General features: G+C 41.6%; 3 protein-coding genes across 3 annotated transcripts in view; 2 read left to right on the forward strand and 1 right to left on the reverse strand.

Annotated features, from left to right (window-relative positions):
- LOC126562538 (ribosome biogenesis regulatory protein homolog) overlaps window positions 1-22,138 on the forward strand; it is a 416,320-nt gene extending 394,182 nt beyond the window's left edge. Inside the window, exon 5 of the mRNA XM_050219083.1 lies at window positions 22,127-22,138. The gene's annotated coding sequence lies outside the window, so the exon portion shown is untranslated. The remainder of the gene's footprint in view (window positions 1-22,126) is intronic.
- The window catches only part of LOC126561880 (ras-interacting protein RIP3-like), a 437,929-nt gene that overhangs the window by 375,118 nt on the left and 37,355 nt on the right, over window positions 1-25,456 (reverse strand). The gene's annotated exons all lie outside the window — the stretch shown is intronic.
- Window positions 1-25,456, forward strand: part of LOC126562905 (MIT domain-containing protein 1) — a 458,992-nt gene that overhangs the window by 30,666 nt on the left and 402,870 nt on the right. The gene's annotated exons all lie outside the window — the stretch shown is intronic.

The raw sequence follows: 25,456 nt of genomic DNA on the forward strand, positions 1-25,456 counted from the left end.
TCGGTCGAAAGCTGGGAACATAAATCGTCATCGAGCCGGAATAAGCGGATGTGTGATTGATTTTGCTAAATTGAATTCGAATCAACTGCAAAACGGTCGGTTGTTTTGTTTCGTTACGGCGGCATCACGTGCACGTTGATTGTGCGTGTCGGAGTTTCGCTTCTGTAAAATTTCGATTGTTTAAGCTTTACGTTTTTAATGCAGGGAGAAGAAATGTTACATTTTTTAAAGCTGGAGGTTGAAGTTATTCAGAGCATTAGGTTTACTTGTAGCTAAACAAGCTTGTAACATAAATTGACTATTAGCAAAAGTTATTTTCTTTAACTACGTAAGCCGTCCAGAGTTTTTCCGTTGATAAGACAAAACCATCAATTCCTCAGGTAACAGCTGCCAGCATAGCAACACTTCAAACGGGAAAATTCGTCTTAAAAATCTAAACTTCCGTTACAAGTGATACTTTTGACATATCAACGGAATAGTTTGCCATAGTCAATCCTACATTTTGCCTTAAAAGTTGATAATTCGGCCTTATCAAATGATAAACCCAGTATCGAAAACCGAAATTAAAAATTCTTTTATTCAACGGTTCATTCTCCATCCTGGATATTGGCCACCGAATGGTAGATCCCTTGCCTTTTCCCTTAATCCATTTCCTGAACTTCTAATCAGTCGTCCAAACAAAGCAATTAATTTGTTAACGGGCGCTTGTGTGTTTCTTCCTAGCAATTGCACTCAATCACTGCCAACACAGGGCTAGCCGCATTGCTTCTTGCCATTTGCATTATGATTGGAAGCACGTTTTCCTTGACCCCCTTTTTTGGAAAATGGAAATCCCGAGCACGGGTGTGATAAATATTTACCCAACATAATTCTTACGCAAATTGTCACATTTAGCGGCTTTGCTCATTTGCTTTCCTTTTCGGTTGGTTTCATCGTGCGGTGTGTACCAAGGCGTACGCCAGTATATGTCAGTATATATGTGAAAGGAAGCAATGTTAGCGGTTGGTGAACGAACAATGTTTGGTGGTGGATCATCATGAAATTAAATTAAGTCACTTCACCTCGGCAAATCGTTGGATGGTGCAGCATTTTGTGCCTCGATTTAATACCACTCGAGGTACCATCATCCCCACGAGCCCGGCTGGCCGGTGCCGATGCCACGCTGGATGCCGATAGCTTCGTTAATGAAAGCCACATCGATAATCGGGCTTTCCGGATGGCTTTCGTTGGGAAACACTAACGGATCGGCTATTTATTCACAAGCCCTTGGCAATCCGCCCCGGTAGACAAATGATAGCTGCCATCGACAATATGGCTTCGGTGCGGTCCAACGAGCAGGATCCGAGGTTGGATGGGCTATGGACGAGCGGGAAAGGGGCATGGTGCGTAAAGGCTACGCAACAGCTACACAAACAAACCGCCAACTGCCCGTTCCACACCGAAAACCGCCCATGGACGATAAATTATTGAATGATAATCGGATTAATTTATCTCAGCTCATTTGATCACAAAATGAAAATTTTGATTGTTTCAATTTCACCCCTTTCACTACCACCACTTCCGGCTCCTTTTTCATCCACCCCTCAACGCAACGCATTTGTCAGATGTGGATCGGTCCATTTTCCTGAAACTGATACTATTCTTCGCACACTCACCGGCCGTCAGGGCTAACAGTTTGTCGAACTGCTCGTCGTCGGACGAAGAATAAAGGCTTGGCAAATTTAACGATGCTGAACGTGTAATGTTTCGTTGCTGGAGGCTTTTCCTACCTAACCACCCACAGCAACACACACACACACGCACACCGTTCCGTTTTCCAGATAGAGAGAAGGACAGGCTGTTAAAGTGGTGCAAACAAAGCGGACAACTGTTAACCGACACCCAGCAGTGCCGGTTACCAACAGATGTAGCAATTTGTTCTTGCGCTCGTGGTATACCCGTCGGTGGAGCGTACCGATCTGACCATCCCGGGCCCGGGATGGCCAATTGTGGCGTAATTGAAACGATACACGCGCATTGATGGTTTTTATTGCGCCTTCATCTTGTGCCGGTGCGTTTTTCAGGAGTCAGGGCTGACTGTAGATAAGCATTAATGTTCGTTTCACAGCTGCATTAAATTATTAAATTGAGCAACGTACCGCAAACCGGGACCGAAAAGCCCAAGAAAAAGGGGTGCTGCGACTCACCACCGTGTGCGTTTATCTCAGCAGCAGCAGTGTGAAAGCTTTCGTGTATTTAATGAGGCAAATTGTTGTACTTCAAGTTTGTGGTTGAGATTTATTTCCTCGAATAAAAGTTCTTTCTTTCCCTTCCTTTCTGTTGAGAGTTGGCAATTTTATTACTATTAACATCGAGAAATGTGAATTCAACGTGAATTAAATGCATTAGAAACAGAACATGAATAAACTAAATTAAAAGCGAAAAAATATAAAAAGTTTAATGAAAAAATCTATAAGAACGGAAAATTTATAAAACATACAGTGTGAGTCACAATACAAACATTAAGTAACGAAAAACAACAAACAAGCAGTATATAAAACCAAAAACCTTTACCACAATGAATAAAAGAAGAATGAAGGAAAAACAAAAGAGAAGAGTTGAATGATGAATTGAACCGAAAATAAGTAATTTTAAGTAAGTAAGTAAATAAGTAATGCATAAAGAATTATTAAGTATGACGGCAGGTCGCCATTTTGTCCACATTAAGGAATGCAAAGAGGAACATTAATATAAAGCGATTAGATTTTAAAATGTGTACAATTTATAACTTGAAACTATTTTTTATTTTATTTTCTGCTATTGTAGTTGAAAAAGTTCAAGTACACATAAAAAATTATCGATATATTTTCATGTTATATGCGATTCTCATGTTAAAATTATCTTATCTCTGCACCTTCTCACCAAAAAAAAACCTCGAATCATACCATTTAATTCCATGAATGGATCCATAATAAGGAATGATGCTATAAGTATTGCAGTAAATCTCGCTTTTTCTCCTTATTACCTGGCACGTACCAAAAAACCGAACTCTTCATACACCGAAACTCCGATCGACCCTTCGAAGAACCGGAAAAAGTTATTCTGATTCGATTTAATGCCAACTCGATTCCGAATCCGCACGGAGCACAGCTGAGGTTTGCGAAAAATGGGAAGAGAATACTTTCATCGCTGCACCTACTTCCTTCCTACATTTTGTTCGAGAAAGCTGAAAAAACTACGTCAAAGCCCTCGGTAGCACGATGATTCTTAGTGAAACGGTGCCGGAAACGTCCACGGGTCAAGTAAAATTTCGCTCCAAATGCTAATACCTTTTTTCTTTCCGATTGCCACAACCTCACTCGCTAAGGACCACAGGTGTCAGATGGTAATGGAGATTTGGTGTACAGGGAAGGGATGTTGGAAAGTAACTTTCTTATTGCCAGTAACGCATTCGATTATGGTCAGCAGAAGAAGAGGAGAAAAAAATCACACATGGACTGGTGGCAAACTTTTGAATAATCGAATTAAACTCTTCGACATGGACGAAATGGCGCACACACAGACACACTTGCCCCTAACCACCTTGGCGACTTTCTTCGGGGGCAAGTGTCATACAAACGGAAAGAAAACATTCGTTCACAGTGGTGACATGATTTCAAGGGCTACGGTCACGACAGTATCCTCACGCGCAGTATCTTCACGTGTGTCGGGGCGATCGATTCAAACGTAACGAAAATCCAGTGTCAACTGCGTATGTGCCAACGATTTATCACTGTCACCGTGGTAGCACCGGGCTGAAGAACGCTCGGTTCGATAGAGGGTGGCAGTGGTAACGGTTTGGTGGTTGAACTGTGAAATTGATTGCGATTTGATTCAGCCATCCGGAACGAAAATGTCGGAGGTGAAAGGATGCAGGTAATCGTATACGCTCACTCACAGGTACTCCCAGCTCACGGATACTAACCATTGATGGGAAAACGAACAGTGGAAATTTTCTTTTCGTGAGATTGTCGTGAAAGCTGAAATTAACTGTTGCTATTACTATTCTTTGAAAAAGGACATTAATGACAAAGGAGAACTTGTTCGAGTTTAATTACAGTTTTAATACGCATTTGCTGTGATTTGTTGTACAATTTGGCTTGTTGTTTATGCGTTCTTTTATTTTAGAAGCATACAATTTGGTTTTGAGCTTGATTTTTTATCTATTATCCATTGTTTAATGTAAAATTTAATTACATATGATATCTGCAATTTTTAATCAATTTTATCCGTCTCTTTTTCTCTCTGTTCTCCTCTTCCTCTTCTTCGTTTTTTTTTTTGCTTTCCTTATTCTACTTCTATATGCTTTACATGTTTTCTTGTTATTTTCCTTTCTTTTTCATCTCTTTTTTCTCTGTTTAATCTATTTGCTTTGTCTTTATAATTTAGCTACTAATCTTCTGTCTATAATCATTTTTAAAGATCTATAATAAAGATCTATTTATATAAAAAACAAGATTGACGTTTCAATCTTGTTTTTCATATTTTATACGTTTTACAGTATCTTCTCTTTTTCTATTTTATGTATCATCTTCATCTATTTTTATTTATGATCATCAAAATATGATATTAAGTTTCTTTGAGGATTTTTTAAATTCATTTTAGACAAATTAAAGCGTGTTCTAAGGTTTACATAAAGCTTTCTAAATATAACACCAAAGAAATGATTCATCCGCAAAAAATACGAACAACAAGGATTGTTCTATTGTCTTATGCCTTTGAAATTGATCACAAAAGAACGCTAGCAGGTAGATCAGCATCTTCAGTCGAGTTTTCATTGCAACAAAATACATATCCATGACACGTGAGCTTCCCGTTGCACTTACTTACGTTCAAAGGCGAACTTCTCGCACCACTACGTTCAGTTCATGGATCCATGTCCGTAACGACTTCAATTTGTGCAAAACTTCAAAGCGTTTCAGCTCGCTAAACAAAACGTTTGTGCATGATTGTTACCCCCCCATGGTGATGTTGCACCCTCTTTACACCCAATTCCCATCCTCCCACTGTCTTTACTAACATGCAACACATGCATGCCAGAACTAAAAAGCTCGAGAAGTGTCCCTGAGGGGAGGAGAAGGAAAGTGACGGGGACTAGTTTCTCTCACCATCAAGATGGTCCACCATGTCGCCAAACTTCAATGGGGTATAAATTTGAATTTCTGCACGACTATTTCCGCTTCGAGTGGTTGTATTAAAAAAAAAAGTTTTCTTTACGGGAAAACTTCTATCATACGGATTGTCCCCTTGTGGATGGTTCGAATGCAATGGGGACGGTTCGATGTGTTACTTGCACTTGGCCTGCGAACTGCATGCCTCGTCGTTCCCGGGAGTCTTAGTTCAGCCAGATGCATGTGTAAGGTTCTGGGTGTATTTTATTGGAAAATGAATTCTCCTACCCTTAGCAGTAAAATCGACAGGAAATGCAGAACAAACGGTCACTTTTCTTATGCACGCGTTTTTATTTCCGACGGCAATTTTCTTTTTCCACCTTTCAAGAGTCCACCCAACGGTTTTGGTATGGTACATTTTGGTTGCCATTCGAAAATCCTGAAAGCAATACATAGCGTGAATATAAATTTCCACGCAGTTCCTCACACCTTAAGCCCCACCAACAGCGCAAAATGACCCCCCCCAGTGTCTCTGCATACCTTGACCGTGTGATACTGATACAAGCACAGCGCGACCCCTACCGTTGACAAACGCTTTCAGGGCAGGATTTGGAACGTGACCACATCTTTTGCTACTTGTTGTGAGCTACTTTCAGTGTGGGCCGGGTGCGGGACAAGAACCGCACAGCAAACTTCCTCCTCCAGTACGGCAAAAAGCACAAACCCCATACCCGAACTGAGGTACAATCCACCCGAAACGTACCAGCTCCTGGGAGGAATCGTTTTAAAATGCATTTGCATTTCAATTATATGCGGCGTTATGTGAAATACATTTGGCAAACGGAATTTGCACATAAATTGAATTTTGCTTTGCTATTTTGCTGCTTCCGCCAAGCCAATGGTGTACCTCCTTGCCGCACGGTGCACACGTTGGGCTCTCGTTTTTTACCTCCGTGCGATAAATAAGCACAACAACAACCAGTTTCTGCAAAAGTGGGATACCACTGACCCCGGGAGTGACTTCTGTGGTGCGGCCAGTCGTGTTTGCTGTGGAATGTTGCCGCGAACAGGCTAATGGATGTCGCGGCAAACCCGACCGGAGTTGTTTGCAGCCATGCATCGTGCCAAAAACTTTGCAACTCCTAGCAAGGTTCGCCTGGAGTTCGGCAACGGTTTGGCCCGAAGATGGTTGTGAATTTTCGTATCCTTTTTTAACTAAGGGTTGGGGGAGGGGAGCTTTTCCCGAAGAATCATCTCGAAGGGCAAGCAATGTCTTAACAAAGGAAAATTTCTTCCACAGTTATTTATTGAACTTGCGTGCGTGATTTATTGAAATTGGGAAGCAAATTTTTGAACTTCAATAGCCGGAGCGAAAAAAAAATTGTAAAGAAAAACTCACGTATGAAGGCATTCAAGTACATGTGAATGTCGGACAGTATCATTCGAGAATTGAGTCATTGATTCGAGTATTAGTTTAAGACTCTATGTCTAATTATTGATCTACTCATGTCATTCGACGCGAAGTAGCTAAAATGGCACTTATTCATTTCGTTAACATTTTGTCTAGGCTCAAGCAATAAGTATGTTTTCGTCCTAGTCGAAACAAAGATTGTTGGCTATGTCATACTGAGTGCTAGAAATTTTATTTCAAAAAGAATTAAAAAAAAAACAAATTATTCCTCAACGAGTTAATCAGCTTGATTTATTTATTATATTGCTTTTTTTTACCTGGATTAATGTTAAAAGTCCCTCATCTTTAGCAAATCTACATTCCATTTATCCGATATAATTCATTCCGCTAACACCACAGTTTACAAAAATCTCTTGCACCAGCAGCATTTTTCATCCTTCAATAGGCTACAAAAACAGAAATTAACATATTTCAATGCTATCCCGCCTTATCGCGAACACACTCTCGTGCACCATTACGACCAGATAATGAATTTCAGCGCCAAACTTACCTCCCTTGGTAACCGCCCCAACCCATCGACACCGATCCATTCTAGGAAGCATAACTCATCGAGCCAAACTGTGAAGAAAGACAACCGAATCCAGCAAACAAAACAAAAAAGAAGCAAACCAAACCTCCACCTCCTCACACACACACACACAAAAACCACCGAAACCGAAAACCCTGTACGAAATTTATTCCTAACCATCCTGCGTACCGGTACCGGCCACGATTGACTACAAGCGGTGAACATTAAATCTTCCACAGCGATTCACACAACCAAGCACCGGCAGCCTTCCGAGCAAGAAAACCAAACTGTATCCGTCATGCTTCCGGGGCAACGGAATCCTTGTTCCCTGCGTATGTCAGCTAGCTGGGCAACGAAACCGAATGATCCGCAAAATGCACCGAGTTTGCATTCGGGTAGGTGGGGGTTGGGGGGAGAAATGGTTGCCAGTTGCCAGCAAAAGTTAGCCAGACCATTTAATTCGGGAAATGCTGATTTTCAACCATATTCACCATTATCCGTGGTGAACGGTGAACAGAGTGAAAAAGAGGAAGAGAGAGCTGAAAATACGATAACAGATCTTTCGGAAAGCCATTCCCGGACCTAAACTTTATACTCTTGCCACCGAGATCTACCCAAAAACGTGCTTACGTCCTTGAAGAAAAAGCAAACACAAAAAAGGCCCTCTTTTATCATTGCTGCACCCTTGTATACACTTGTTAGCGTAAGGGGCCCAAAATATTCAAATCCGTAAACTTTGTTGACTTCAAACGGAGAACCTTTCATCGATGGTCGGTTAGAACACCAGCAAAGCAAAAACAACGCCGATCGTACCAGCAGTAGAAATTTTGCTATTCAAAATATGGACCTATTTCCGGGACGTTCAGGAGAATTTTCACTGGGAAAAACGCAAAATTAAAAACCCCCCTATGTTCGTTCGATCCGCTCGCTTTCCGCACTTGCACAAAGGAGCGACGAAACAAACGAAACAACAACAACAAAAAAAACGACGATCTCAACCCATTGTGCAGTGCAGGCTGCAGTTCAACAGTTACGCCAGAATCGCTTCATGATAAATGTATGAACGTTCGGATCGCTTTTGGGTGTAAGCCAAATATTGCCAACCAACACGTTTCGGTTGAACTAGTTGCAATTTCCTATGGACGGCCATCCACATCTACCCGTACCCCGGAACGGATCGCTCTCCGGGAGGATTTCCGGGCTTTCTTACCCTTTGGGGGAGGGGGTTTCTTGTTCCCTTTAAAAAGTCAAATAACCCAGATGGCCATTGTTAGTAAGCCAGAGGGAGAACAGAGCCGAGTTTTTGTGCAACAGTATGAAAAGGAGCTAGTGCATGCAAGTGCAGTAGGGTAAGTGCATGTAATGCGTCCGAAAGGGACGATTTATTTATGATCCATGGGCAAACTTATTGTTATGGGAAATTTTTGGTTTTATTTAAAGTTGTCTCATGTATTTCTTAAAGGTTTGCAAAGATCTAACAAGCATTTTGTTGCCGAAAAATAGTCTCCATTTATGATTCTTTCAAGACAATTCTTAAATACCTGCAATTTATGATTAGTAAGGCCAAATTTCTATCACCAACCAACGTTTAGAATTATCCAATGAGAGTCAACAACTCTTGTTTATCTATTTTTTCCAGTAAAACAAGCTTCGCATTATCTTTTATTAAACTCTCCAAAAGGTGCCCCTTTGCTAAAGGATAGTTACACACCACTGAAGCCAGAAGTAATTAATTATGTTCCACATACAAACCTCCGCATTACTTATGATCTAATGAAAACGAAGCATAACTCATTTTCCTTACCAAAAACTAAATCAAACTACCTGATCGTTGGTAGGAACTTTTGTAATAACGAAACAAAACTTCCTTCCACGGTTAATCCACTCGTCAGCACTAAATTGGTCCTCACTCTGTGATGAAATTGTGTGACTCGGATGTATTCGGACGATCGTCAGTGACACAGCGGGGTGCCATAATCATAACCTCATAATCTAGCCGTCGCTTCAACGGCAGACATCACAAACCTGTCCTTACCTAGACACCACTGGCAGTCCAACACGTTGGCATTCCTTTGTGGACCAAGGTGCTTCATTATGGGACCTTATTCACTATCAACGCGTCCTGTTGCTTAAATAGATTCGATAAAAACTAAGACACTTCACTAGCATCCGAAGGGATTAGGACTGATTCAGAAGGCCTCTAAAAATTTGTTCAAAGCGTCCTTTTACTGTCAAGGTACATTTAAACCCATTTTCCGCGTAAAGGTTGACGATGCGATCCAACGAAGGTTACGTCAAGACTACCACTTGCTTTTGGGATTTTCATTCTGTTTAACAATAATTTAGTGTCCTGCTGAGAGTTACTCGAGCAAAAGAAAGCTATCATAGCTCCGGGGCTATTTCCCACGAGTAAATGGAAGCCACCCAATAGATCCAGCGTATTACACAAGGTTAGTGCCTGCACTCCGTAGGATTCAAGGTCCTCGTAGACTTTGTCATGGCGCTGCCTAAAGAGTTTAAGTTTCAGCTCCAAGGTATCACTGTGTCACAGTAGCTTGGGGCACATTTCTCCATAAACCCAATACCTTCCGGGTAACAAAGAGGGTAAGGACAGAAGGAGGGAGGGGGGAGGAATGAGAGTAAAAAAACGCTGCGTCTGGCCACTTAGGAAGGTAAAGAAAACAGATCACAAAGCATACCTCACTCGGTCGGTTGTGTGTCCTACAGCGAAACCCAGACAGCCCTTAGTTCCGGCGCGAGTACAGCACACCCGCTGGGCATTTGTACTCCAGCATTTTCCCACCCCCTTCGGACTCCACAAACGAGTGGCAAGGATTTATTAATCGCAAAATAAGACATCGTTGTTTGGGGCGTTGCGCTCGATGCAACATGCCAGCCGCAAGGCATCGTCCGCTCCTTATCCCACACTCCGACTGTTTGCTCAATGTCTCCATCGAAACCCATCGCAAAGTGCACCACAGGAGGGTAGTCCTGTACACTCAGTCGTCGTCTAAGACATCCTATTGTAGCGATACCTCGACTCAACGATTTCTTTGCAACAGTTCGTGTGAATGGAATGTGCCGGTGCTGGTGCAACGGGGCAACGTGGCAACGTTCGCCAAAATGCACTTCCTACCAACGGCTACCGTTGGCGGTGGTTTCGGCTTACAAGTGAAGTAATAATTGAGTTTATTAAGTAATTTATGGTAGTTTGTTAGTTTTGTAGTTTGTGTGCTGGCTGGCGCTGCTTTACGTCATGCTATTTTTCTTCCCAGTGGAACCGCTTCCTGGTGTGGAAAGCTTTTTCTTGTATAGCTATGGCATGATTTTTTTTTGGTATGGGTTTTCTTTGTAACACCATCAATTGCTCATGCGATTTTAAATATGAAAGTGCCTCTTTTTTCAACGTAATTTTGTGGGAGATTTTTACATATAAAATATCAAATTCTATTCAATTAATAATGCCAAAACTTTTCATAGAAAAATGTGATTGAATTATGAATACAATCATTTGCTAACAACATCACTTGCGGTAGTATCAATTACGCAAACACTCGATTCATCGAACAGAAATCAATGTGCAGAAAACTTATTCATTACGTCGTACTTAATGTAAACGATTTGCTTACGGGACACTTTTACTAGCAATCTTCCTAACAAAATATTGACACCGTATTACAAGCCCATAAAACACATTTCCACCCGAACATGCTGCACCATTTCGAACTCTGTCCAAACAAGCCAACATCGAACAGCCATATTTACCATACCATGGAACACGGATAGTTACAGAACTCTCAAAGTCTTCAAACTTTTGCATTAATTGCCGACAGCACGATCAGCAAACTTTGTCGGTCCGATTCGAACAAACTCACATCCGATTGTGGAAAGTTTTTTTTTTTTATTATTTCATCTCCTGTTCCAACCGGATGGCCACCGTTTTCGAGGAAGAGCTAGATTAAATGTCCCGGACTTTGCACAGACTCTTATCTTATCGCCCATTCGGTTGACCGCTGCTGGACAATGCTATGAATTGCTTGTGTTCCTTCTCGTGCTTCGCTCGTCCCTGCCACCGAACATTGGCACTTCCGGACCACATATTGTTGAAAGGATAATTAAGTGATTCCGATTCGTCCTGCCGGTGCTGCTTAGTAGTGCCCGTTGCGACTTCCTTCGGAAGAACCGTTGAAGGGTGTGTGGAAATGAATTGTGTCTGTATATATATGTGTGTGACGATATCGGTGTCCGTCACATACGAAAACTCATTCTTCTTTCCGGCTTACTTTAGTTCCGCTTGAGGTTTTTTTTTGCGCCACGTTTTTTTTTCTGCTGACGAAGATGAAAATCTTTACCAACACGTTTATGGGTTCCGGGAGCTAATGAAATAATGCAAGATAAAAATGATTTATCGTTTAGCAAAGGCACAGCGAGAAGGACACTGTCTATTGAGGATCGAACAATGTGTCCACTGAGGTGTGCGTTTGTCGGGTTTCACCTTCGGCAAGGGGTCACCCATTTTACGGATGGTCACCTTAAGGGATGAACACTAATAGACAGACTCAACAATCGACTCACAATTGACAAAAACGAGAAAACTTTACCCAGCGAGGAAACAAATAATAACTATACAAAAACCTTGCTTTGAACGTCATCACGACATCACATCTTCTTCAAAAACATCGTCTTTATTCACACAATAAAACCATTTCTAAAACACAAACAGATGTACGTACGACTTATGTGCTTTCCATCGAAAGGCATCTCCGTACATCCCTAAAGTCCAGAAAACCTCGGGCTCGAAACAAATCTTGTTTACGACCATAAATAACATGTCCTTATTTCCTGTTCGGCCTTACGTCTACATTCCCCCTTGTTTTTGGAAGCGAGATAAAAATGAATTTTATGCAGTGCCAGACAACGTTGGTCAGCAGATTTTCACGCTCGCCATGTGCATCAGTTTCCGGTCACCGGCCGCCGGGTTGACGGGAAGGCGTGCAGCCAGGAAATTCTTGTAGGTCATAAAACTTGTCCATATCAGCAAATAGTGCCCGCATGAAATGGGGGGTGACATCTCGTTGCTGAACGACATTTCTAACAGGTCCAGGCGGCATTCAAACAAGTGGGATATTTGCTAGCTCGAGCCTCGATAGGGATGAATAGTTTGCACACACAAAAAAAAAGTGGGAGCTTAGGCAGGAGGTCAACCCAAACTTGTCGCCTATCGCAGATCTTGGAAGTTTTCTTTGTTCGTTTCGTGTACCTTTCTTGCGCCATGAATCATTACCAAAACCATACGAGCAAAAGAAATTCTAACCAAGAATTTACAAATCTTAAGGATTTGGGAAACGATTTATTGCTTTAAATTATGGCCTTCAGGATGGCCTAGACCGGCATCGCTGTCTGTAACCATTTCCCTAGCGCTTTGGTACCGTATTCACCAAACAAACGCTCATACAAGTTGCCATGTAAAAGCCTCCATCCACAATTACAACCCATACTCCCCTTCTACACGCCCTACATACAATCACACACTTTACGCGAACAATAAAGCTCAATAATACACGTTAAATCGCGTTAAACCACCTGCTCTACGCAATCAACGGGCAAATTGGTGCGCGAATTGAATGGAACCTTGCACTCCCCTTTACCCGTATTAAGTGCTGGAATGAAAAATCCACTTTTCCCGCTAGCAGATAGCTAGGAATTCATTTCGATTCCACTTGACGGGAACGGAAAATTGAAATTTTCCCATCACACCGGGGAATTGGGCTTGGATTTTCACGTGTGAGTGTTACGTATAATTATGTTTGCGCCTGTCGATGAAAGCGCTAAATTCGTCGATTCATGCTGATGAAAGCGTGTGCGGTGGGGGGCGAAATTCTCCCGGGATGTTTCTACAGATCCGTGTAAGGGGTTTAGTATGGATGCCCTTCTTATGCTTTGCCTTCATGATTTTTTTTCTTTTATAGACAACTTCATTTAAAGAACTCTTTCCTTCTAGAGACCAAATATGAAGTACTTGCTCACCGCGATTGAGAGGCCCTCTCAGGAAACTACCAGGATCGAACAATAAACTTGATTGCCAAAAAAAAACTCCCTCTCCCACACACAAGCCTGTTTCATCCCGTGATCAGTGCGATACCACCAGGGTTTAGAGTCTCATCATCGCAATCAGTGGAAATAAAAACATTAAACGATATCAAAACACCATTAAAATATGCACCCCTTTTTACTCCTCTGTTCGCTGTGCTATTCCGTCCGGACAATATATTCTTCCCCGGTGAACAATAAATGGTACAGGAGAATTCTGGCCACGCGTTTTGTGGGAGGGTTGCACTGTTAGAGGGTGCAGTGCGCTATTTAGAAGCTCACCCTCTCTATACTACTGGAGATCTCAGGTTTAGGCAAACGCTTCGTTACCATGGATAGTAGGCGTTTCTAGTACGGAGACAGGTTGCTTGCAGGCAGACAGGCCGTGTCTGTGTTTTGTTATAATTTATGGTGCGCACCATACCCTACCGTGGTACCTCCCATCGGTTCCTATTAGATAAAGTCTGTGTGAGTGTATGTTTGTATATTTTGTGTCTACTCGTACACCAACAAACAGTCGCAGGGGAATAGTCGATAGCATCAAGTGGAAAACATCGTAGCCTCCTGAGCGGAAAAAATCACACGTACACAGTCATCTGTCAAAACGCATCCAAGCAAACACCGCAAACGTCATGCGTTGTTGTAGTACTACCTAGTACTTCACGACCAGAAGAGTAGTGTCCTTACTTATATCGCTCACAAAAACACACAGAAACCGAAGAGGCCGCAATTCGAAACAAAAATAAAACGAGGCAAAATTTGTGTGTGTGTGTGTCGCGGGGGATGAAACGAAGCAAGAGTACGGATGAGATAAATAACACTCGTACACACCTCTGTCCTCAGCCTGCAGCTAGAGACCTCGCGGGTAAGTGCTCATGAGGGTATTTAAGACATGTTGCTTCGCGCTCGCAGGACATTCACGGACAGCCTCAGGAAAAAGGCAATTTGCTGCGATTTATATCACCAACTCTGCTGGTGCTGCTGCTGTTGCGTACATCGTGACATACCGAAAGGGTCTTTGGTGCCCTGGCACAGCGAGATATTGGCGAGATAAATAACTATCACCTACACGGCAGCCTAAAACATGGCCGCTTTCGCCCACTCTGCTCTATAAACAATATGATTTTGCTGGTCAATTTTATGATTGCTTTCTTGTCCACCACTCACTCTCTTTCTCGCCGAACTCCGGGAAATGATATATTCGATCGTTCCGAGAAAGTCAAAGAAAGACACCAACACACCCTTCCTACAGCACCTGCAGGGGTGCGTGATGTTGAGTTTTTCCCTTTTCCTGTGTGCTAGGAAAAGTGTTTTTGCTATTTTATTGCACAGTGTTGGCTGCAACCGTTACGCCACCGTTCGCCGACCCACTGCCATCGGTCATCGGTCGTACAATAAATCCGATCGATGTGCCATCAACATCAGCAGCAGATTCTCGGAAGGCGCCAACAACGGCCGCCTCCCCTAACCTCGTCCACAGCCTCCGGTGGTCGATTTATTTGCTTGTACAGTGTTTCGTGTTGTTGGCTGGTGCTTACCGGCTCGGTATGTTTGTTTCGCCCACCTTCCACACCACACGGTTCCACGGTACATTCGCTTTTATCTGATTTTTCCGATTGTCGTTCACGATGGCCCACGGCCCATCGGCCACGGACGTCTATGGGGTCGTTTTGTCAAAATAAAGAACCGAAAAAAACGATGCCGAGGTATTTCCTCCGGGCTGTGCCACTTGATTGTACTACTGTATTGAGATGTCGCGGATGTTGGGTGTTTGTATGGGTGTTTTTTTTTTATGTGACCATTTTACCTTCTGGTGAAAGTCCCCAAAGGATCATAACTGGCCGTAATGGGTTTATTTGCGATGAGACTGAACGAAGTGACAAAGTGAGTGTTTGGCCGTATCGTACCGCAATTCGTGGTCGCGTTACATCGCGCAATGGTGGAACTGGACATTACTGCTATTATACGATTGCTGTACGTGCGTGTCTTTGCTAAGCTGCTTGTACACATATTGCGTACCAGCTATTTAATTGTTTATGTTTATCGTATGTTAGCTCACCAACACAACGCCCTGGTACGAGGCAGGGAATTCGATGTGTCTGCAAGAGTGTTTTATTCATAATATTTTGTGTTTGAAGCCAGCATTAGGGGCTTGTTTTAAATAGACTGTTAAATATTATTAGAACGAAGTAAATCATGATTATTAAATTGTTTTGATATGAAAATTGAGTACTTTCTTAAATAATATATACTGCGATAAACTTGGTAAAACAAATAAAATTACAGAAAAATCCTTAAGTTACATGTAAGAATTTTACATTAACATACAACATGTAAGAATACATGTTCTTACATGGCATGTTCTTACATTCTTACATTAAAATTTATAATATTAGAATATTGGTAAGAATGCAAAAGATAATCAAATTCTAGAATTTGTAGCAGAATTTAGCAATACTTTTACAAACCACTTTAAGCTTACTTTTATGAAGTACTAAGTCATGGATCATATTACTTCCTTCGGATATATGCTTTTCCATTCACCAACAAATTGTTTTATTGTTATTTTCCACTTCCCTAGTCTGCACAAGGCTAACAAATGCTCAACTTTCATCTTGCATTCTCCTTTATGCCAGCAAAGTTCAACCCAAAATTCATCAACAATCCTGCACTAAGTGGAATTTGTTGTTTAGCAGCTAAGCACCTTTAGCATACCCGTGCCACACTCAAGAGCTTAATTAATCGCTGAAACATCTGGCCGGGTGTTACCATCGTCACCGATGCTCACACACATACACACGCATCGTTCATCACATGTAATGCAGAAATGTACCGTACGAAGCACATTCGGTAAAGTACTTTAAAAAAATCGACCAAATTTTTAAACCACCCCTACCCATTGATGCCATTAATTTGACAACCCAGCCCGTTTACACCGCACGGTCAAAACATCAACTCCCGTTCCGATTGCAGGCACTCACACATGATCCCTATCGCTCATGTGTGTAACCAACGCGACGGGATGTGGATTGTTGCCGGTAGCGAAAGGAAAGGGTTTAAAAATTACATTACCTCTATCTAAATCGCCCGTAAAACTATGGAACGGCCCCTTTCATTTACTGTCGAAGGGATTTCGAAGAAAAAAAAAATTTCCTAGCACACATATACACGCATGTCCTTACACTGGGAAGGGAAGCCATTCCACTCCGAGTGATGGAAATGAATGGCAAGCTCGCATACGTGTGCTGTGATGTGATTTGCTGTGGATAAAACAACATTTTACGACCAGCGTGTCAGCGTGAATAATTTCGGGCCACTATTGCTTTGATTTACCCAGCTTTTATGTTTAAATTTGCGAGGGAGCCAATCTCGTTCCTTTCACGGTAGATCCGGTTTGCTGGAAGCAAGCAGTTCAACAGGCTGGACCCTTTTTTTCTTTAGCAAACCTTTATCAGCAGCACCGAGCGGGTCGTAATCGTAGCTTAGAAAAAACCCAACAACCCAACAAGCAGGCAAGCGATGAAATGTGACTATTTTGATTAACTAAATTACGAAGAGGGATCATCTCCGTTCGCTGTGTTGGTTACTGCAGTTTTTGAACAGCGAAACATCACTGTGCATTGGCCCTGCAAACATCCTTCACTGAAAGTTCCCCTTTTTTGCACTAAAACCCGTCAGTTATCTTCTAAAACCATTGGATGAAAGTAAAAACTTAATCATATTTTTCACACCCGTAAAACACTCGTCTCACCCGTCCTGGATTACTTAAGTGTTTCTAACTCGCGAATTTCAACCAACCTCGCACGTGTCGTGTCATTTTGTTTTTCGTCGTCGTTTGCGATGAAAATATTTCGCAAACAAAGTGAGGAAAAAACATCCAAACCCCAGCGCAGGAGGGTGCTGGAACGCAGCGTCAAACCGGGCACGCTCACACATGTGCCCGGAAAAAGATATGGGCAGGCCATTTTTACGACCACGTTAAATCATCTTATCAGTTTTATTACCGTTTCACAAGTTCCGGTTTAATTTATTATCTATGTTTGGGATGGCATCGCGTAAAAAGTAAAAGATAGAAGAATTAGGAATGGTTTGAGGTGATTCGATTTGCTTTTCAGATTGTAATAAGACTTGTTTCTTAACGTACAAAATACTACACCGAAATTCTAGCTTATTCTAGAATAAACAATCAACATTCAAATCATGACAAGAAATTGAAAACTAAAAGAATTAAGTAAAATAAGGTAAATTGGAGTAAAAATATTCCAACATACTCGTAAAACAGCAAAAAATGGGATCATTTTCTTATTTTGTTTATCTATAACACATGTTACGGTCCAGGTTGCGCTTCTTGGTTAATTATTTGTTAAGTTATCTGGTAGTTTGTTTGGATTAGATGTTGTTCAACTTATACTATATTCTACTCTTCTTTTCTCTTAATTCTTCTACTCTACTCTACTCTTAATTATCTTAAATGCACTACGGGTAGTGGTTTCAGATAGTAAAAAATTTTTAAATTTAATTCTTCTACTCTACTCTACTCTTAATTATCTTAAATGCACTACGGGTAGTGGTTTCAGATAGTAAAAAATTTTTAAATTTTGTGCATCCTACAACCAATGGAATCTGTTCTGTGTTCTCAATTATCATTCACATCTTCCTACAATAAATTGAATCGCTACAGTTTCTGTACACCTATTGCACGTTTTTGCTCTAAATCCTCTTACTTACTAAGCATGCAAAATGGCTCCTTCCAACACTTCCGTACAAGGTGAAGCAACAATTTCCACCATTAAAAAAATCACCAAAAACCCTAAACCCGCAACAGGATCGTTAAAATCACGTTAACTTGCATTTTCCTTGCACTCCGATTTTCCTCCCGTTGTCAGTTCCACAGTATCACGCTGCTGATCATACTGCTCACGGCAATACACCGACCTACTGCTACGGTTGTCTAGAGCGTAGAACAATTGCCCCAAATGACCAGCCTGTTTTCCCCCGAAATAAAAGCCATAAAGGAAAAGAAAAACGACACCGGAAAGACCTCCGTGTACGATATCTTCCAGCGCAACAGAGAACAGATTTCTGGTGCAATTATACAGCACAGCGCAGTAGTAAAATCGTAACGGCCAGTGCATTTCGGTTGCGTCTTGATTTTGCAAAAGTAATGTGCAGCCAATAGACAAAACATTAACGAACGCGCCCAGACACACGAACCGAAAAACGCATTATCATTACACGAGAAGTATTTGTTCTTGTGGGAGGAAAGGAATGCATGGGAGAGGTATGAAAAGGAAATGAGCTTTAAAGAACAAAAAGAAAAAGGAGGGAGGTACGTCTTGCACTCGCAAAACGTCGAGGTGCTTTTCTTAATAACTTTATCTACATTTCCATTCTTCCCTAAAGTGAACTTGCTTCCACACAGTTCGAAAGGACCCACTGTGCATTGTGGGAAGAGATTTTCCAGGTCGTAAGTTTTCCCGTTTGGCCTCCCCTTGCTAAGAACAATGGGATATTTCCCTGCCCGTTAGCAAAGGTTCTAGTGATTTTTATACCATTTTCTCATTTTCAATCCTCCTTTTACTTCACATTATATACCACACCAGCTCAGCACAGTACGGCCAGACCGTCCTTATAGAATAAAAAAAGAAAATATTTACCACACCACTCGTTTTCCCGGTCACTGTTTTTCCCACAGCGGCAGCAGTGGAGCAACAGTAGGAAAATATATATTTTCCTCCATTCAAAACTCATTCTCTCTCCCCGGTCAGCTTCTTCCTGGTCAACCTGGCCCACATGGTGTGTGCACCGTCGCTTTTTGGGGGGCTTCATTGCTAGCAAACCCTCCCGGGCACCACCCGTTCGAAAGATTAAACACAATGACAAAGGAGATTAAGCAAATTATAAACTTTATCCATAAACGAGCGTATAAAAATATAGCAAAGTACAGACCGCTCACCTAGGTGCTGCCTCGATTTCGATTCTAGCTGCTGGTGATACCGTACCAACTTCCTCCATTTTTTAGCTATATCCTCTTTGTGTACAGCAAGCGAAGAGTGGACAGTTGGAGGGCACCTGTTAATGGGGAAAAGAAACTCGGTAGAATTCAGTTCCATCCGCAGGCGGCAAGAATGAATGCGGGAACACCTCAAGCTTTAACGAGCCACACCGGTGAAAGGATTCAAAAATGAAACGCAAAAACATGGCCAGAAAAGGCAAGGGTTACGCGAATTGGAAAATAAACTTCGCCACAGTGGGTGGAAACGGTTTTTTTTTTGTCTTTCCATCTTCAGCACCATGGCAAAGGAAGGAAAGTGTGAATGAGACGAGAGAAATTAGTGTACGAATGCGATTACGGGAAAGAAAAAAAAAAGAGTGTTACAACAAAACGAACTTTTCCGCAGTTCGTGTTTTCGCAAAGTCATGTTCCACAACTTTCGATGGATGTACGATAAAGAAAAAAGTACAAACCCTTTTCCTTTTTTTTTGTCACACAAACCTGATCCGAGCATGGATACTTGTGCGCTGTAAATGAGTGAAGCGAAACTCATGTGGCAGATAGGTTGGGCCGGTTGGTTGGCAAATATTGAAACCGAAACACGACTAACCCCAACATTGACCCACCCATTGACTGCTTCTGGGTGGGGTGATCGTGGAGGGGAAGGACGAGAGTGCTTGGTCACAGCGTTCAGTGACTGTGGCCCGAGCCACAAACGTTAACGTGCTTGTTATGCCTTTCCGGTCACAAGCATACCGTAATGATACACTTCCGGAGATGGGGTTAGGTTGAAAGTAGGAATCGAACAAAATCGAGCACAGGTTAACCGAGTGGTAAGAAAGAATATAACGGGGAAGAATAAAAAAACACACACACATTCATGTCGCATTCATCCACACGACGTCTCACATTGGTCAGTTTACAGGTAAAGGTGATTCTTGATAGTAATTTTGCTACATGACAACTTTAACAACATACCTGAATACAGCATACCAGCGTATCTGGACATCCCGCATGATCGTTGCTTTCTTCGTCATGTCGGATAATCACGGTGGTCGCTTTGCACTTTGACCCGTGTTTTTCTCAGTGACAGGGGAAAAACATGCAGAAAATTGTTTGCAAGCCAACGCTAAGGAAAAGGTAAGGACTTGTTTAGAAAAGAAAATGTCTTTCTTTCATTTTGACCAATTTAAATTAATTTTCTTCCTGGCTTATAGTAGTTCATTTTGAAGCTTCGCAGAACTAGTAAATTCTTTAAGGATATACATAAATATTCAAATAAATAGTCAGAATGTAATTAAGGCTTACCCTATCTCTAAGTATCTGATTATATCTGCAATTTTTTCTTTGACCATGTCATAAGAATGATACCCAACATCCCTGTCCACACAGTCCTTGAGAGCAATATCAAGGATTTCTGCATCAGCTCACAAAATCTTTATGAGTTCAATGCACCACATAATAGTGATTATTGTGACCTTTCGTATTCTAACGTTCTTTTTCGTTTGTTTTACCAGTTTTTCCCAAAATTCATAATTCAAAGTCATCTGTGAGGACTCAATTAACTTTAAATTTGATTTTTGTATGTATAGCCTTAAGAATAAAAAGTATCTTCATGTAAATATACGGCCATTTTTGAAGACCCTTTGAGAAGAAAAGTGGAGCGGCCCGGTGGTATAGGCGACAGCGGCGCCAGTCTTCAAACGACAGGACCGGGATTCGAATCCCATCTGGACCGTACCCCCGTAGTGAGGACTGACTAACCAACTACGTGGTATGGGCAGTCTAGTAAGCCATTTCGATGGCCGGCATGACCTTAGAGGTCGTTAAGCCAAGAAGAAGAAGAAGTTGAAAAGAAAAGATATTATTTTCCCTCATTTACCATTCGGTTGTTGCCGTGTCGTCGATGTGTTGGTGTAGAACAAAAATTAGTTTAAAAAGTTTTGTTTTTATGTGTCAGACTAACGAACATTTTTGTTCAATAAAAACGTGATAGCTCTTCTTCAATCGCCAGAATCGAATAAATCTGATTCGGAAAGTTCGATTCGATTAGGTGATTTATGTTTCAAATTCCGTTTCAAAGTTTTCCAAACCTCAAAAGAAATTATCTTTGTTGATTTCCGCGCCGGCTGGCTGCACGATTCCCCACGACTTCAAACGAAAGAAATATCTTCCAAACGAACCCCTTTTTACACAAGTTCCTGTTTTGCCGTCATCTATGCCGGCCAAGAACGTTACTAACAAATCTAACGATATAATCAAATATTTGACAGCGCGTTAAAAGAACACACTGTTTTGCGCAGAACCAGCATCTCCGTCCTTTATCGATCAAATCTAAAGCACCACGAAGCACTCGAAGGGAGGAACCAGTTTTGAGATTCTGAGCAATGTGTCCATCGCTCATTTTGCTCCTTTTCCCATCTTACATCTCACCAATTTCGAAGGTGACGAAATGTTCTAATGCCTGCGAAACGGGCCTCGATATTATATGTCCACTTTTATTGTTCCGCTCATGCACACACTTCTACGGCGGCAACATCCAACAGATGGCAATCGACTGGCTTAGAGGATGTAATCGTGTGCCGCTCTTACTCACACGCGCCTGTACCAGATTCGTGCTTGCACAAACTATCAACAATCGGCATCCATAAATCGGTATGAATTTTTATGAATTCCCATAAACTGTAAACGATTCTCGGGCCAAATCATCCGGTACAGCGATGTGTGGACGTCCCTGGCATGCCGTACCAGTAGCTGTAAAATATCCCTTTCGCATTCGCAATTTGTTCGCTCGGAAAGCGGAACGCTGATGGTGTAAGTCTGCATGGCTTGGGTCGTAAAATTATTTAATTTTTTATTAACTGAATTATAACATTTTAATGGAGTTCTGTTTCAATAGGTTTCGTATACATTGTACATACAAAGAAATATAGGGTTGGCGTTTAGAAGGGTGGCTAGAACCATTCAAACAAGATTAAGGGTTATTTTATATTCAATTCAAAATTGAATTATATTTTTAATCGTATTTTGTTTCAATGTTTATTGATTTATTTTACTAAACTGTACAGTATATAGCACAACTCGCACCGTAAATTTCAGAATTTTAAACAATATTATTCTACACGAACTATTTTCAAGAATTCGTCAAACCAAATTCATCTAACAAGCTTGCTCGTGTCGACGATTGCTGATGCAAACCACCGATAGTACGGTACGGCGATAGAATTTATTGAAAAGAAGAAAGATAGCGCTCCTAAATCACACTCACGCCCCGCCAATCGGTGTGACAAACTTGGCGAAAATATTGATTCCCTATCGAGCGGCGGCACACACGAAATATCCATTCGCCTCATCAAGCATAGCACATCCTTCTTATGCCCTAGCGCACTTCCATGAATCACATCGGCAACACATTAGCGAGAGCCGTTCTCGTTCGAAGTGTAATAATTTTGGCTTGTCCTCGCAGCCAGAAAGGAAAAGAGGAAGAAAACGTATCGATGAAAAAAACTTTTCCTCTACGATCGTCAAGAACATCCCGGTGAAAAAAAAAATGAATGCGTTACCCAGGGTGCAACAATCTTCACGCTGAACCCCATCCGGTTCGCAAAAGTTAAAATGTGTTTCTTGTCAGAAGCGGGAACTATTTCTTGCTTGCCCACCAGATAGAGCTATCTATTTGCTACCGCTTTTCTTTCACCTCCTCACGATCAGGAGTTTGGAAAAATTGGATATCTTCTTACCACGTTGGCTGTATCACGGACACCACTAAACTAAATGGTGACGATAACCGGTAAGAACCGATTGGAAGATTTGCAGCAAATCCACACAAAAAAAACCCTCCACACGGCCAACTAGCCCGCAATGGTTGGGCATAGACAACCGCCAAAGTTGTAGCATAAATTCAACAATAACGTTTTATTGCTACCGAGAGCAGCAAGCGAAGGAAATAAAAAATGCTTCACAACACAAAAACTCATAAACAGATAAAAATATGTCGTATAAAACCACAGATTTTACGAGTTATGAGTGCTTCTAGTACTGTCCAGAGCTCTTTGCACACATACACACGCCGTACCGTGCGCGCTACTGGGCGCATTTCAATGTGAGAAAATTGCTTGTGCGATTTGTTATTTCCACTTACTGGATGCACTTACCCGTGTGCCAAGAAGAAGCAGAATTTGTGGTTTACCGGCGGTACGTCCCAACGCTCATCCCTACACATACGGTGAAGCTTTTGCTACAAAAATTGAACAATTTCTGGTTTCCTCTTCACTACACAGACCCCCAAATGTGACGTCACCGGATGGTGGAAAACCCATTACCACACTCAATCGTACTATTTTACGGTGCAAAATTGTTGCCTCATTTAGCACCGCAAAACGGTTGCGAAAAGTACGCCGCTACCAAGCGGATAAGTAAGCGAGCGATGAGTGGTGAGAGATAACAGCCGAAAATTGAACAAAAATGGTGCAAACTTATGCCACACTTGATTGAAATATATTTGTGGCTGCCGGTTCCACGGGATGCGCAAAGAAAATTTCAATCAAATCCTTTTTCTTACGACTTTTCAACTGTCATTGGAGAATAGTGCGAAATTCTGTAGCGATTTTAAGTACAAAAATGATAATGGGGATTTTAGGACGTAAAGAAAGCTTTATTTGATTTTAATGTGCCAATTACATGGCTAAGTATATCGATTTCATTTTATCAACAAAAGGTGCCAATTATTATTCTAAAGTATTATAATTACTAGTTTAGTTTACCGCTAACTGGGATTGGATCTTATACCGATTCCGCGGTGTAGATATCCTGCTTCATCTTCTCCATTACTTAACGACCTTTTACCTAGGTCATGTCGTGCATCGAATGACGTACTAGACTATCTGAAACCACATCTTTGAATAGTTAGTCCTCACTTCGAGGAAACGGTTCGGATGAGATTTGAACCCCGCATATACCAGCGCTACAGTTGCATCTTCACTCCTCATTATCTTGGGAGGAATTTCTGCTAAGATGAGTAATTAAGAACAACTCGAACTGTATATAAGATACACTAACCATCCTTCAATATTTTAGAATAAATTGTAAATAGAGAACGAGTTTAAATCAATCAATATCCGTTTGCTTTAAATATTACAGACATAATTAAATAATGCAATGGCTTGAATTTGTTTAAGTAAAAAAATGTCAATAATTTCAACAAAACAATGTCTAACTCAAATATGGCATTTTTAAAAACTAGATTTCACGATTCAACAAGCAATCCAAATCACACACGACGTGACCATCGCCAGGAAAATCTCTTCCAGATCTACACGAAACATTGCGCTTAAATCAAACTTCTACCAATAAACTTTAACCGACTGCATACACAACATTTCGCACCGAACCATCTCTCGAGTTGACTGTTCGCTTCGCTTGATCTCAAGACTATCCAACAACCGTCTTGTGAGTTTTGCTGCCTCATATGTATATATGTCCCTCACCCATTACCGTTGTTTGTAGCTATTTGATGGGAAATTGCGGATCAAAAAGTTGCAACCTCAAGAAACAGCGATACCCGACCGTACACCGGCAGTGCTCGAAACTTCATCACTGCACAAATATTGCAGTGCAACTGCAGACCGTAGAAATATGCCTCTTCAAAGGGAACGACCACGCGCCCACCAACAAACAACCAATGCGGCGAAATGATGGTTGCCTTTTGGGGCGGAGCAGGAGCTTTTCGGGCGATCGCGTACGCGATGTATGGTACAAAGATGCTTCGGCAGGACTGGAAGTTTTATTCACGACCCGAGACAACTTCAAGACAGTGGCTGCCGGCATGTGAAGGATGGTACAAATTTTGGCAAAGAGCGTTGAAGAAATAGCACGGCTTTGGTGCATCAAATCCATCTTGTGGGGTTGGGAAAAGTTTTATCCATCCATTTTTGTTTGGTCTTCTGTTCGTTTTGCTTCTTTAGAATAATTTTCCACACGAGAGAGAGAGAGAGAGGGAATGGAAAAACGCGTTCTGATGGATGTTGCGCCCTGATGAAAGCGATTTGATTTCCTACATCCGATTGTACGATAAGATATTTCCGTAAGCAATTTTTCTTTGCTCACTGTCTTTGCTGGCGTTTACCTTTCTCTGGATGCATCCTTCCAAGAATCTTCCAGGACCTTCGTTTTTTAAATTTTATTTGATCCGTTCCTTTGGTTGGAAAATCCGCTAGATGAGGAAATCTTACTCAAAGCGCGGCATAAATTGATGATGTGTTGGA

Source organism: Anopheles maculipalpis, chromosome 3RL (assembly GCF_943734695.1).
Source record: "Anopheles maculipalpis chromosome 3RL, idAnoMacuDA_375_x, whole genome shotgun sequence".
Taxonomy (NCBI): Eukaryota; Metazoa; Arthropoda; class Insecta; order Diptera; family Culicidae; genus Anopheles; species Anopheles maculipalpis.